Source organism: Ambystoma mexicanum, chromosome 12 (assembly GCF_040938575.1).
Source record: "Ambystoma mexicanum isolate Mex_15411 chromosome 12, UKY_AmexF1_1, whole genome shotgun sequence".
Classification (NCBI taxonomy): Eukaryota; Metazoa; Chordata; class Amphibia; order Caudata; family Ambystomatidae; genus Ambystoma; species Ambystoma mexicanum.
In genome coordinates this window covers 77,487,810-77,501,819 of record NC_090936.1, presented here as the reverse complement: position 1 = coordinate 77,501,819, position 14,010 = coordinate 77,487,810, and positions in this window count along the sequence as shown.

Below are 14,010 nucleotides of genomic sequence, written 5' to 3'. Positions count from 1 at the left end.
CGTATTTCATATCATCCTGCCAGAGACCACACCAAAGCAGATGCACTATCCCGTCTCCATACGGGTAATGCCAAGGGCGACACAAAGACGCCAACTCTATTGGCAGAGAAGGTGATATGTAGCTGCTTTGTTCAACCCTCTTTGAAACAAGAAATAGCGGATTGGGTCTCTCAGAATCCCCAAGAGGTGCTTAACCTGAATCTGGACATCAACGGTGGACTCCCTTACTACAAAGGCCTCTTGTACCCACCCACAGAAAAAACCCGTACCAAGACATTGAATTGGGGTCATGACTCCTTAATTGCGGCCCATCCTGGTAAAAAAAAACACTGGATTTGATCCAGAGATAGTGTTGGTGGCCGAGAATGTCAAAGGACGTGATGGACTACGTCTCCTCCTGTGCTCTATGCACACAATGCAACGCATCACCCAGCAAACCTACGGGGTTGTTGCATCCTTTACCCGTGCCTAACAAGCCCTGGTACATGGTATCCATGGATTTCGTGGTTGAACTACCCCCCGTTCAGGAATACGATACAGTGTGGGTTGTGGTGGATTACTTCACCAAAATGGTGTTATTTCTACCTTGTCAGGGCATCCCTACTGCCAGTGTCTTGGCTGATCTGTTTTTGAAACATGTATTCCGTTTCTTCGGATTGCCATCTGTGGTAATTACCGACAGGGGGTCGCAGTTTGCATCTCGTTTCTGGAAGGCATTGACATCGGCCCTTCTGATGGACGAACGCCTGTCCAGTTCTTATCGCCCTCAGACTGATGGACAAACGGAACGGGTTAATGGTACCATGGAACAGTATCTACTGTGTTTATCGTTACAGTACCAGACTTCTTGGCTTGCAGTATTGCCCGCAGCTGAGTTTGCGTATAACAACTTGGTACATTCCTCAACCGGTGTCTCTCCATTTTACGCACTATATGGTCAGCATCCCAGGTCCATTCCAGTGGACTTGGAGCCTCCCGGGTCTATCCCTGGGGCAGCCGACAAGCTGAAGGCGATTACGTCCTTACATGTCAGGATTAAAAGGAACCTGGAGGAGGCACAGACCCGCTCTAAATATTATGCAGACAGAAACAGACGTATTGCTCCGCCCTACAAAGTCTGTCAATCTGGTTATCCACCAAAAACCTTGGAATACCAGGAAAGAGGAAGTTTCTTCCTCGTTTTATAGGGCCATATAAGATCGTCAAAGTGCTTAATCCCGTGGCTGTATGTTTGGATTTACCTTTGCGGTGGAGAGTGCATCCAGTGTTTCACGTTTCCCTAGTGAAACCATTTGTAGCCGGGACTCGGTTGCCTGTTCGACCTTTGGCAGTTTCTGTGAAAGGCTCTGATGAGTACGAGGTACAGGCGATATTGGACATATAAATGCGTGCGGGTGTTCCTCACTACCTTATTGACTGGAAGGGGTACGGCCCCGAAGACCACTCCTGGGAACCATTGGCTAACATCCATGCGCCCTTGTTGTTGCGCCGTTTTCACGCCTCCAGAGGGGTGGGACGCTCTTTGGGGGATGGCACTGTCATGCCTGTCAGCCTCATCAAGCCCGGCCTTTCTCCTAAACAGGGGGTGAGCCCTACCCACACAGCCCAGAGAACACCCAGGCCGTTTTATACACGGTGGCGGCTGTGGGGTAAACTTCCTGGCAAGCGGTTACATTGAATACTTCCAACGTTTTCCTTACGCTTTCTTTTTATGTTATATAACACAACGTATTTCCTTCATTCCTACCGCATTGAAGGGAACGTTTCATCTTGCATGCGCGTAGTCCCGGTCATGTGATGTCATTCCACGGGATACGCGAGTGTCACCTGACTAGACGTCATTCCGCGTTATACGCGAGCGTCAGCTGATTTGTATTTAAATCAGAAGCATTCTGGGATCCGACGCTTCTGATCGTTGTTTGTTACAGCCTACGTTCCAGAGCTTGGTATTATTTCAAGCCTCTTACCACTTTTCTTAGCGGTGTTTCTTCCCTGTTGCTCAACTTCCTGTTCCAGCGCTAGTTGCCGGAGCCCCACCGCATTCCCTTGCTGTGTCTTCTTTCAGCTGAAAGGCTGCTCCAGCAAACACCCGGAGCAGCTTCATCTCCGCTACATTACCACGCTGCCTTGCGGTGGCGCTCACCTGCCTTCAGCCACTCCTGTCCAGCTGTTCCCACAGGGGGGTGTTTCATTCAGCATTCGAAGGTGAGAGCGGATCCTACTGTTGTGTTCCGATTTATTCGCTGTTTCACTTGCTACAGCCAACCCATATCTCATTACACCTAAAGGGGTCTGCCAGTCTCTGCCTTATTTTGGACTCTTTTGACCCACTGACTACCCAAGGGCAAGACTTTGGTTACTACACCAGATCTTTAGTCTCCACCTCCACTCTCTCTGTTCAAGGCTACAGGATTCAGTGCACTGGACTTTATGGACGCTACCCTGTGTGCACCAACCCGTATCTAGTGTGGCCCTCGTTCCGTTCGGGTTAGTTCCCTTACTAACTTCCTTTCCCTGTTGTTGGTTCTTGTTGTTCCTTGGATGATCCTGGGTGACTGTCCTATTGAGCATGTTAGTGTATTTCAGGTAGACTTATACCTATTCCACTCATTCTGGGTCAGTTCCTAAAACTCCTTCTTGTGCTTCCTTCAGCAGGATGGTGGTTCTTCTTCTTGTACACACCCTTTCCACTAATTACTCCCTTTGACTGTTAAATCAAAATAGTCAAAGAGTGACATTATTTGGAAGGTCTGAATTCGACCGACTGCACTATACCCCGAGTCATCTAAAGAAGACTCCACGTGTATCCTTTGAATACTCTGGTATCCTTTTATTGGTGTTCTTCTAGGATTCCTGATATCATAACAGTGCCTAAGAAGTCACCCTAAGCCTGACTCCATAGTTGCAGTTGCAGTGAGAAAAAGGCTGCAAAACCCAGCCTCTTCTCTCACAGCTCCGCCCGATAAAGAGGGACGCAAGCTAATAGCAATGGCGAGAAAGGTCTCTGCAGCAGCTTCATTAGCTGTACGGGCTAGTAATGCCTTGGTAATGAGGGCCAGGCTGGACAGAGAACTATGGCTCTGCATGTCACGTCTAACAAACCACCTGCCAGAAGAGTTCCAGGAGGAAGCTAAGGCCGTAATCACAGATGGCGAGGCAGTCTCAGACCACATCATAGAGACCTTTGTATGGCTCACAACACAGTCTTGCAATGTCAGGCCTGGATGAAGGCCACTAGCTTTAAACTAGAAGTGCAGGCTAAAATTTTAGACATGCCGTTTGACGAGCAGGAACTTTTTGGGAAGAAAATCGAGGACCACTTGAAAGGTATCAAGTCAGACACAGACACCGCTAGGGCCATCAGTTCCCTAAGAGACAAGGACAAAGACCGCTGTCCCTTTTGCTCCTTTCGAGGTTCCAGTTCCAAATACAGGTCGTACGGCATATCCTTTCAAGGACAGGCATCATCAGGCTCCTACCAAACAGGAGGAAAATACCAACAAAGTTTCACCAGGTATCAAAACCAGTGAAGCAAGAGGGGTTCGGGCCAGGGCAGAAGCCAGGCGAACAATTGACACATCTGCTACAACAACTACAAGCAGAAATCGGCAAGCCGATGCTACGGAGAGCAGGTTCCTCTCCAACAAAGGGGGAAAGGTTTTTTACTCACATTTCTTCCTAATAAGGAAAACGGATGGGCAGTGGCGCCCAATACTGGATCTAAGCGCCCGCAACAAATGTGTTTGTTGCTTAAAATACAAAATGACTTCTCTCCAGCTGGTCCTGCCATGGCTCCTTGCCACATTAGATCTGAAAGACGCCTACTTCCATGTTCCCATCCATCTCTCCCAAAGGCAGTTGCTTCCGTTTTCTGTTGGCAAACAGCACTTGCAATTCAAGGTTCTCCCTATCGGGCTCAAGTCAGCGCCAGGAGTCATCACAAAATGTCTGGTTCCAGTTGCCGCCCATCTCAGACGATCAGGTGTACAAGTCTTCCCCTACCTAAACGACTGGCTCGTAAAGGGAGTTTCCATGGCAGCAGTGTCAGAGGCAGTGGAAAGGACGACAGTCTTCCTCCAAAACCTTGGCTTCTGAATCAACAAGGACAAGTCCTCGCCCATACCAGCTCAAAAAGCCATCTTTCTAGGGGCAGATCTATATACTCGAGTTCCAATGGTTTGTCCTTCTCCAGACAGACTGACGACACAACAAGGTCTCATCACATGGTTCCAAAGGAAAACAAGTTCCACTGTAAGATGATACAAATCCATTCTGGGCATTATATCCACCTGTATCTTCCTCATGCCCAATTGAAGGCTGAAGATGAGACCGCTACGGGAGGAGCAGGACATACAATGGGTCCAACACAGTGGATCATGGGAGGCCATTGTGCGCCACAAAGCCCTGAAATGGGGGGGCAAGGACACCAATCTACTCCAGGGCATGCTGTTCCACCTACCCATGTCCAGTCTACTCTTAAGGACGGACGCCTCGCTGTCGGGTTTGGGAGCTCACCTCGGCAATCTACAGGCCAGCGGGGTGTGGTCACAAACAGAATCCTGCCTACACATAAATGTACTGGAGCTCAGGGCCATCTGATGGGAACTGAGATCTTTCTTGCCAGTACTCACCAGACAGGTGGTGACGGTGCAGACGGACAACACCACGTCAATTCACTACACAACAAGGGGGCACAAGATCCAGCATCCTGTCACAAGAAGCTCAACAACTCTGGAATTGGGTAGGATCCACATAAGAGCAGTACATCTTCCCGGAAAGGACAACGTACTGGTGGACAAGCTCAGCAGGCAATTCCTGCAAACCCACAAATGGGATTGTTGCCCCTTCTCCCCTAGGGGGGATACCTTCCTCATGAGGCCAGGGCGGGGGGGTCAATGGTACAACAGTCCCCCTGGGGGTGGTAAACCGGGGGAGGATCGCATGGGGGAGGAAGCCCTTTATGGGATTAGGGACGACCATTCCCAGAGACTGTGGTATACCTCCTCTATAGTATTCCCTCCCTCCTCATCCAAACATTCTTCCCTTAAAGTATTTAACACTACTAGTCTCTATAGTAAAGTCAATACTCATAACACAATAGATACCACTAATAAGCAAACTTGTCTTCAACACATTTTCAATGCAAGTACTGGGAAGAAGAAGACGTCGAGTAGCCAAACAATCACTCCAGGGAACTGTTGTGAGCAGTTTAGTGGTTTAATGTACCTGACTGTACCAAGGCGATACAAAGCCGACAAGGGAAAACAGAGAAGGGAGATCCATCCTTCGGCGAGCAACTGCTGCGGCCATGCACCCAAGAGTCTAGAGACTGGGCTTGTGCTCCTCTGCAGCGACTCTATTGGAGGCAGACTGGATGTCGTTGTGCAGGCCTGACACCATGTGCAGCAACTAGCAAGGAATTAGTCTACCACCTTCTTGAAGGTCCTAGAATCAGGCCTTATCCCTTAGCTTTGCCTTGGTCTTACTTGTGCCTTGGTACACAGTGTATTTGGGCTGGCACTTGCTTGCACATGCACATTGTTTGTTCACTTACAAATGTACTGTTGTACTCCCCCAGCTGTTTGTATACTTTCACTGCTGAAACCCTGGAGCTGGATCACATTGAACACACTGGAAACAGTGCTAATTTGCACATACTTTTCCTATGGGTTAGCACCATTCCGGATCACATATTGCGTTTCCTCAAACAGCATACAAGGCCGTCTTAATTTTGTACTAAAAGTGGTGTTATTTTGCCTTAACAAGTGGTAGTGTCAGGCTGTGAAAATGTTTTATGGTTGTCCAAAAAGTGTCCGTATTATTTGTATTTGTACACCGTGCCTCCACCACAGAGTAGGTCGAAGGCCTCCTACCAGCTGCCAGCCTTTGCTTTCTCACATTTCATTTGACAGCCCTTCTTTGCATAATTCTTTCTTTCTTCTCCCTTTGTTCCCATCTGCCTTAGTGTCCATCTTCCTTCCTCTCCTTTCCTTTCTTTCGCTCTTTGTTTCTTTCTTATTTTGAGATTGAAAGAAGCAAAGAGATAGATTGAAAAGAATGGGGAAGGCTGCCAGAAGTTCTGGATTGGAGGGTAGGCCTGAAGTGCCATCTCCATGGCTCTTCTCCTACTAGCAATGCAGTGGCGGGGTAATAGGAGGCTTGTGCATATCTACACCCATACCCAACCTGTAACCAGTGGCGTGTCTGGACTCTTGACTGGGGTGGCCCAAGTAGGGCACTGACTTATGCAGGGGTGGCATGAAGTACGAGCACACACACACATAATGATCATAGTTTAGGATAATGGGGAGGCACCTGGGGTGGCCAGTCAGATTCACCACCCCAGGCCACTCCCTCGACACGCCACTGCTTGTATCTCCTTGGCCGCGTCCCCTTTGGTAGCATGCCATTGCTTCCCAGGCAGGCTTCCACTTCACAGCTCTCATGCATAACTACTCTAAAAATAACCCAGATAAAAATAAATCTGTGCAAAATAAATTAAATGAAACATACATTTTATGAGACTCTTATAAATGTGCACCCCCTTTAATTTATAACCAACCAAAAAAAAGCACCACCAAAAATAGTGTATGTGGTCCCACCCCAGGACTACTTCTTGGGATGCATTTTGGCTTCAGAGTAGGACGGCACTGGCAGGTTTAATTCTAAACCTTCCAGCCATCACCTCTTTTTTGTTTTGAACGAGGCCGAAACATGTCTGGGGATGCTTGCGGTTTCGTGCAGACGGTATGCGCCCAAGTAGTTCCGGCTGGACTGCCCCTTTTGGGGTGGACCACACCTGATTTGCATATGCTCTTTACCCTTTTGTAATTGCTTGACAGGTGAAGAACGATGGTCTAGACTGAGGGATGCCCAGAGCAATGCCATTGGTTGAGATTAATTCTAGACCTCCCAGCCATCACCTCTTTTGTTTTACCGAGTTCATTACAGATGAGAGCATCCGGGCATCATTTTGAGTTGGGCAGTATTTCCTCTGGAAATACCGCCAAATTATAATACCGTTACTGCATGCATTAAGCACGTGGTAACTTTACGGGTCTGCGTAATTCCAATGCAGTCATGCGGACACTTACATTATTCCCATTTTGCTGTTCTGTGGGACTGTATGGGCAGTATTTTTGTTACTGCATCCGGTAATCATTGCAAGTGCTAATTATGGCATGCGATATTGCTTTTGTGTGGCGGTAGTTACTGCCGCACAAAGAAAGAGGCGCAGAAAAAGAGTTTCAAGTTTGAGACTCGTAGTTGAACAGAGTGGTAAAAAAAAACTGGTATTTAAAAATTCTGGATGTTTTACCAATCTGGTGAAACATCCAGCATTAAAAAAGTACTTAGTGTTTTACCAATCTGGTAAAACATCCAGTATTAAAAAATACTGGGTGTTTTACCACCACCATCAAATTTATAATAAAGAGGTACGGATTGATCAAAAGTGTGTGGTGCCAGAACTGTCCTCCGGGTCATAATTCATAAGTCTGATCGGATTCCTGCATGGAGACCCCAGATCCTTGGATGCCTGTCTGCAGGCCGTGCAGTCATGTTCTGTTTATTACAATGCCTCCACATATCCCATCTGTACTGCGTGGGATGCACGTTCTGCCAAGCGCCCTGAAGCCCCCTGTGAGGCAAAATGCATTTAAACCTTTCCTGGAAATAAATAAATGAAAGCACGTATTTGCGAGCATTTTCTTTCTCTTCCTGGTGCGTTATAAAACATTCTGCCCATGAATTAAGAATATCGTGAAAATAAATGTCGGTACGAGAATAGAGCTGCTTAAAAGGCAATCCCAAGAGCTGAATAAGGCATGCAATTAAGCACACTCTCTGAGTCAGCCTGCTGATTTTTCTATTTCCTTTTAATGCAGCAATATGGTAATAGAAATGATTTTTTAAATGGTCAGATTTTAAAAAAAACTGCATTGGAGTGCATTTAAAAACAGAACAATTTGCTTTTTCTGATCGAGGCAGTAAACAGGAATAAGGCTTTCTAAATCGTCATTGTCATAGTTTATAGTTATGCATTTTGCAGTCTTTAAACAAGGATCTTTGTTGTTTCTGCCATGAGAGGATTGTGGTAAGTAAAGTGAACTTAAGGTAAGTGAAATACAGCAGGTCCGCAGGTCCTTCACTTCAATTACAGGTACGTTCCTTTATTCCTTAAGTACCAGGTTACATCAAGGTAGTTCTTAGGAGCCCACTGGCACCCATCACCCAGGCAAGATCTCTCCAACTGCCTAAGTAAAGAAGCTTATCCCATAAACACTCACTCATACAACAACATTCTCACAGCATTCTCTATGACATCATAAGTTCCATGTATCTATCCAAGCACAATACAACAGCAAGGGAAGGCAATGGCTGCGCAGGACTGCAGTCCTGTCTGCAGGGTTGTAGGCGGAGCCTGGGTAGGACAAACATGGCAATACTTTTGTACTCTGATCACATTTATTTTCTGTTGCGAACAGTCACAAATCACAAATATGTTTTCATTTTACTTTTTATTTCAGTCTCTGTATTTTCCAGGTTTGGAATGGGTGGAACATATGCCTAGGTAAACAAAATAAAAAAGAATAACCCAGCATCCACAGGTCGCTATTCTATGACTCAAAGTTCATGTAGGGGCAAGGCAGCCATTTGTGCTCTATTTCCATGCAATATGTTGCATAACGGGCAGGGCAGGGAATATTATATTGAAGTGCCTTTTTCCCCTAAGAAGTATTAAACATGAACATATCTTTGCTATGTTCCAAGGCTAACCATCAAGCATGCTCTGTATGGCAAATCCATACTAGTTTGGGTATTGATGTCAGAGGGACACAAGGTTAGTGTTCTCTCAGATCTGTTATAAAGAAAATATATTGGCTATATCCTCTTCCCTTTTCCTATGTGTTCCACTCTTTTCAAATTAGGTGAATCTCTCATATTACCAATGCCACCCCCCCCTCTCTCTCTCATTCACTCTTTCTCTCTGTCATGCACCAGCCCTGGAGAATTGCTAGTCGTTGGAGATACTACTAAGATGGCGGCCTGTTCCATTCTATCGGTCTAGTTTATTCCAACATGGCCGACATATTCTATAACTAGCGGCCCGTAGCAACGCTCTGCGCGTTGTATCGTTTCCGTTACGTGCCCAGCTAGTCGCTCTCAGCGTCTAGCTTTTCAACATTGCCTTGCGTTCAAAGTCTTTAATTACCTACCTTTCCTTCCCTACACAGGAGGTTATTTCAGGTTTTCAGGTAAGGTGATTAGGGTCTTATCTTCTGTCCTTTCTTGCACAACGCACTCTACCCCTGCGTTTTCCATGTAAGTATTTTTCCTGACTTTTTCACTCAGCCGGCGCTTCAGCGTTTGTATCTTCGCTGTGAGCGTTTTCGACTGACCATACTTTCCTGTCCTTTTCCTTACCTCTTCCTTTCCTCCCTCCTTTCTTCCGTTCGTAACGCCTCTTCGGTGTTCCGACAGGCCGAGACCTCCCTCCTATCACAACTCAGCCGATACTACAGTTGAGCAAGGTGTGGACATTCATACTACGTGTCCGGAGCTCTGCGACTACAGGAATCAAGATCTCCATGTAATTGCCGGACATCAGTATTCCATGGACACCTGAATACTGATCGGGGTTTTTTGCCAGGAGGCTTTTTCCCCATTCTTTAGGGCGTGCTCCTCGGGTATTCCCTTGGTCTGTTATCAGCCAGATCACGGAGGCTACCGAGGGAGCGCGTCCTTACCTTCGACAAAAGAAAAAGGAGAAGAAACCCACCGAAGGAGAAAGAGAGAAGAAGAAGAAGGCTGTAGTAAGGACGGAAGAAGTACCGGAGAAGACAGGTGAGGAGGAGTTTGGGAAGGCTGAGACGATTCGTGACAGTATACAACGCCTAGAAGACACAATGGCGTCACCAGAACAAATTCAAGATATGTGTAATGCCATTCAGAGCCTCAGAGTCGATATGCAATCACTGCACGCCGAGAACCTTCTTTTACGACAACAAGCAGCCACTAGGGAAGCTGGTAGAGATGATTTACCTCCAATGCCATTTACATTTGGTAAATACGATGGAAACCCTAGGTATATCAAAGAATTCCTCGATGCTTGTACAGTCTATTTTTCCTTCCGACTTCGGGCATTCGAGTCTGGAAGGGCCAGAGTTGGGTTCCTCATAGCCAACTTGACAGGAAGCGCCCTAGCATGGGCTACCCCTTTGGTAACCAACCAAGACCCTTTGGTTAACGATTATGCCCAGTTTATACAAGGTTTCAAGAACCGGTTTGAGCGTTCCGAAGTACAGTATTCCAAATATGATGTTTATCTTGATGTCAGACAAGGAAACCAAGATTTACAGGGTTATGTTGCACAATTCCAAACACTGGCAGTATCAGCTGGATGGCCGGATACGGCACAACAAACTATTTTCCGGAGAGGGCTAAATGAGGAACTAAAGGACGAACTGGCTAGAGCAGTACGTCCCAACACCTTTCAAGAACTGGTTACGCTAGTACTACAGATCGACTACCGTCTACAGGAAAGACGGGCAGAGAAGAGTAGAGGAAGAAGATCAGTGCCACGTTACAGCCCGCCTTCAGGAAGGAGTGAAAGACCTATGTCAGAAGAACCTATGCAAATAGGGGCCACCAGGGGACCACTAACCAAGACTGAAAGGAAAAGAAGGCAGGAGCTCAACCTTTGCATGTACTGTGGTTCATCAACTCACATGCTTAAAGATTGTCCAGATACCCCCTCTAAGAGAAAGGGAAACGCCAGACCCCAGGTTTTTGCAAGGGAAGCCATGGGGACCACCGTACAAACCCTTGCAACCTCACAAGACCCATTAATGAAGGAATAGAGGACAATCGTCTGATGGTATTCCAGCTGTCTATTTTTTACAGTCTGAGACAGAACCTATCGGTTTTGGCAATGCTTGACTGCGGAGCAGCAGGAAACTTTATAGACGTAACATGGGCTCAGGAAAATCAGATTCCACTGAGGAAGAAGGACAGACCGATACCGGTCGAGGGAGTAGATGGCCGTCCACTTTTATCTGGACTCATTACCATGGAGACGGAACCTATAACAGTAGGGATGGATCATCATGTCGAAACCCTCACATTTGATGTCATCAGAGCAGCTCATTTTCCGTTGATATTAGGTGTTTCATGGTTAAGAAGACACAACCCCAAGATTGACTGGACTAATAACAAGTTAAGCTTCGACTCCGAATACTGCCGGGAACACTGCATGAATGCTATGGAATCCCAGAAGGAGATACATTCCAGTCTCCCTACAACTCAGTGCAATCTCTCAATATCCTCTATACCTAGACAGTATATGGCTTTCGCTAGAGTGTTTGAAGACATTAATCCCAGGCTCCTCCCACCTCACCGCCACGAGGACTGCAACATAGATCTAAAGGAAGAGACCTCCTTACCCTTCGGTCGAATGTATCCACTATCCTTATCTGAAAAGGAAGCATTGAAGGAGTACCTCAACTCCAACTTAATGAATGGGCTTATCCGATCATCAAAGTCCTCAGGAGGGGCATCATTGTTCTTCATATCAAAGAAGGACTCCAAAGAATTACGCCCCTGTATCGATTACAGGGGCTTGAACAGCATTACCATCCGTGACAGGTACCCAATGCCTCTTATCAGAGACATACTGGAAGGGGTCAGAGATTCAAAAGTATTCACCAAGCTAGATCTCCGTGGTGCATATCATCTGTTAAGAATAAAGAAAGGAGACGAGTGGAAAACCGCTTTCAGGACGCCGCTGGGGTTGTTTGAGTACTGTGTTATGCCATTCGGACTGGTAAACGCCCCAGCGGTATTTCAGAGATTTGTAGACAAGATCTTTGCCGATATGTTATACATATCGGTAGTCGTATATCTGGATGACATTCTTATTTTCTCTCCATCCTTGGAGAAACACCGGCTACATGTGTGCGAAGTACTTCGTAGGTTATTGGAAAACCAACTTTTCGCCAAGCCAGAGAAGTGCCTCTTTGAGACCACAGAAGTACCTTACCTGGGATTCATATTATCGGAGAAGGGTATCCGTATGGACCCCAAGAAGGTGTTGGCCATAGACAGATGGCCAGAGCCCTTGTCTGTCAAGGAGATTCAACGTTTCCTAGGTCTGGCGAACTTTTACCGCCGGTTTATAGCCAACTTCTCTGATCTGGTATTACCCATCACAGCACTTCTCAAAAAGGGTATAGTATTCCAGTGGGGTTCGGCGGCTCAAACAGCATTCGAGACACTAAAGAGACGATTCATCACTGCCCCGGTTTTAGTTCAGCCCGAGCAGAATAAACCATTTATTTTGGAGACCGATGCCTCGGGAGGTGCTTTAGGGGCAGTCTTGTTACAAGAAGGAAGCAATGGAGAAGAACACCCTGTCGCCTATTACTCTCACACCCTAACTGGAAGCGAAAGAAACTACTCAGTTCTGGAGAGAGAATTATTAGCAATGCGGGCAGCCTGTCAGGAATGGAGACATTTGCTACAGGGAGCCTCTCACCAATTTGTGATTCGTACTGATCATAGGAATCTCAAGGTTCTCCAACAAATGGAATGCAGGAATTCCAGGCATGCCCGTTGGGCCTATTATTTTTCAAGCTTTGATTTCCTGATCACCTACAAACCAGGATCCCAGAACAGTGTGGCAGACGCGTTATCCCGAAGTTGGTTAGAGGAAGATCTATCGGAGATTAAAAAGGAGAAGATTCTGCTTGAGAACCACTTTCATACCATTGCTAACCTATTCCTTGAGAAGGTTCAAGGTGACCTCAAGGATTATGATCAGGAAGAGAAACAGTCATACAAATTGCAGGAACGCGAAGGATTGTGGTTTCATCATTCAGCATTGTTCTTACCCACCACTGATCTTCGCAGACAGGCCATCAGCTTCTGCCACGATCTACCCTTGGCTGGCTGGACATAAGGGGGAGAAGGCAACGTTCGAGTTGGTGTCCAGGAGTTTCTGGTGGCCGTCGATGCGAAGAGACATCACCTCTTATGTGTCGACTTGTCCCATCTGTGCCATCAATAAGACCCCTCGTCACAGACCACTCGGACTCCTACATCAAGCCAAGACTCCCACACGCCCCTGGGAGGACCTCTCATTGGACTTCATAGTAGAACTTCCAGTTTCCCAGGAAAAGAAGGTGATTCTAGTGACGATTGATTCTTTCACCAAGTTAGCTCATTTCGTCGCTCTCGCAGGAATTCCTTCAGCCTCAGAGACCGCTACAGTCTTCCTTCGCGAGATAGTTAGGTTACACGGTTTACCACGGTCCATAATTTCGGACAGAGGAACGCAATTTACTTCTAAATTTTGGAACTCGCTATGTAACCAGTTGGCTATACAGAAGGCGTTATCCTCGGGATATCATCCCCAGTCCAATGGACAGACCGAAAGATTGAACGCTGGTTTAGAACAATACCTTCGCTGTTATTGTAATAGGGAACAAGACAACTGGGCTGCTCTGTTACCAATGGCAGAGTTCGCTTACAATAACACCTTTCATACGGCAATTAAGATGAGTCCTTTCAGGTGCACCTATGGTTATGACCCGCATCATCTAGGAGCCTTATCTTTCAGCAGCCAGACCACAACTCCCGCCTTGGAGAGGATGCTGATGGATCTCAAGCGCACACATAAGGAAGCCCTACAAACCTTAGAGGAAAGCCGCAAGAGGTATAAGACCTATGCGGACACCAAACGTAATCCGGTTCCCCTTTGGAAAACAGGAGATTTGGTTCGGTTATCTACGCGATATCTACCTCGCTGGACGCATAAGGGGAAATTCACAGCACGATACATAGGGCCCTACCCAATCCTGGCCCAGATCAATCCTGTAGCCTTCAAACTAGGATTACCTCACTCTCTGCGGAGGGTACATCCGGTTTTTCACTCCTCTTTACTCAAGACTTATCAAAGAGATCTGTACAAGAGACCTTTGAGAAGGACGGTGATCACTCCGCCCGAAGAAC